At 40.8% G+C, this 2,186-nt stretch overlaps 1 pseudogene; it reads left to right on the top strand.

Moving 5' to 3' along the window:
* The first annotated feature begins 1,029 nt into the window (after positions 1 to 1,029).
* Positions 1,030 to 1,946, top strand: LOC131490999 (ADP/ATP translocase 2-like; annotated as a pseudogene).
* Positions 1,947 to 2,186: the final 240 nt, after the last annotated feature.

The following is a 2,186-nucleotide window of genomic DNA, read 5'->3' as shown; positions in this document are numbered from 1 at the left end:
TAGAGAATGTGCTATCCCTAGCTTTGCATCTGGAGAAGAGATCAGATACTTAAAAAGGGCACATGCCTGAGATCAAGGTTCATAGTGTCTGCTTAAGACTAAGACTTATCAGAGCATCAAATACCCCTACCAACTCCCTATCAACAAGGTGACATTCATCTAGTACAACTAAGAGTGGGAGACACCTGTGAGAACTGCAAGACACAGGCTTTCTCTAGGGGGAAGTGCAAAGGAAAATTCAAAACTAAGTGGAGAGACAAACAAAAGATATCACTAATGGAATCTAGACTCCGATGCACTGAGGATAACCAAAACAACAACAAACCCAGCCCTACATCACAACCAAGTGAGGTTCATCCCAGGAATGCAAGGCTTGTTCAATATTGAAAAAAAAATGTGTTTTTTTTTTTACCATGTTAACAGAGTAACTAAATAAGAAAAAAAATTACTGTAGCAACAGATGAAGAAAGAAGCATTTGGAAAAATCATACATCTGTTCCTGATAAAGGCTCTCAACAAACTAGAAGCAGGGTACTTCCTTAATCTCATAAAGAACATCAACAAATCCTCCAGCTAATATCATATTTAATAGTGAGAGACTACTTTCTGCCTCAGATCAAGAATAAGGCAAGGGTATCTCCTCCCCCTACTCATATTCAATGTTATGTTGGTTTGCTAATGAGATAGATTTTTCAATAAGGCAAAAGGAAAAAGGAAAATAAAGAGCATATAAATTAGAAAAAGAGAAGAAGTAAAGCTACATCTATTTGCAGAAGATACGATAGGCAAAAGATATGATTGTCTATACAGATAATCACAAAGAATCTAAAAAAGGGCTCCTAAACTTTAAATATGTGCAATTCATTTTATGTCAATATTTTTTAAATGGCTTTAAAAATTGCAAGCCAACAAAGCGTATTAATTTGCCATATGGAGTCATTTGATAATGACTCCTTAAATATTAAAATATGCTTCCTAAAGTCCCAGCCAGTTCCTACTGTAGTCACCTGCCTCCTCTTTCCTTTCAACATGACAGACGGCTCTATGTCCTTCACCAAGGACTTCCTAGAGGGTGGAGTGGCCGCAGTAGACCTCCAAGACATAGTAGAGCCCATCCATTGGGTCAAGCTGCTGCTGCAAGTGCACAGTGCCCACAGGCAAATCACTGCAGATAAGCAGTACACGGGCATTATAAACTGCGTGTTTCATATCCCCATGGAGCAGGGAGTCCCGTGCTTCCAGCGTGGTAACCTGCCCAATGGCATCAAATACTTCCCCACCCAGGCTCTCAACTTTGCCTTCAAAGATACATACAAACAGAGCTTCCTGGGTGGTGTGGACAAGAGAACCCAGTTTTGGCACTACTTTGCAGGGAATCTGGCATCAAGTGGTGCTGCTGCAGCCCCATCCTTGTGTTTTGTGTATCCTCTTGGTTTTGTCTATACCCATCTAACAGTTGATGTGGGCAAAGCTGGAGCTGAAAAGAAATCCCAAGGCCTCAGTGACTGCCAGGTTAAGGACTACAAATCTGGTGGGATGAGGGGCCCGTACTAGGTTTTAATGTATCTATGCAGGGTATTACCTACCAAGCTGCCTACTTCAGTGTCTAGGACACTGCAAAGGGAACACTTCCAAATCCCAAGGATATTCACATCTTCATCAGCTGGATAATAATACAATCCATCACAATGGATGCCGGGTTGATTTCCTGTCCATCTGACACTGTTCACTGCCATATGATGGTGCAGTCAGGGCACAAAGGAGGTGACATTGTGTACACAGGCAGGCTTGAATGCTGGTGGGATATTTCTTGCAGTGAAGGAGCTGAAGCTTTTTTTGAGGGTGTACGGTCCAGTGTCCTCAGAGGCATGGGTGATGCTTTGGTGCCTAACTTGTATGATGAAATCAAGTTCACGGAAGTTAATTCTGAGTTTTTCCCCCTGTGAACAGGCATGTTGTATTATGTAACATACCTAGAGCATTCTTGACAGACTATTGGCTATCTGTCAGTGGCAACTATTTACTGGTTGAAAATGGGGAGCAATAATATTCATCTGACCGGTTTTCTCTTAAAGCTATTTCTATGATGATGACGCTCAATTATATTTTTTATTTCAGTCACTCCTGATAAGTAAATTTGAAGAAATAAAAAATACCTGAAATTTTAAAATACCTCTGAAAAACAA

Source organism: Neofelis nebulosa, chromosome 2, assembly GCF_028018385.1.
Source record: "Neofelis nebulosa isolate mNeoNeb1 chromosome 2, mNeoNeb1.pri, whole genome shotgun sequence".
NCBI classification, from domain to species: Eukaryota; Metazoa; Chordata; class Mammalia; order Carnivora; family Felidae; genus Neofelis; species Neofelis nebulosa.
The sequence above is the reverse complement of the archived record's forward strand: the minus strand, read 5'-3'. Positions and strand labels throughout refer to the sequence as shown.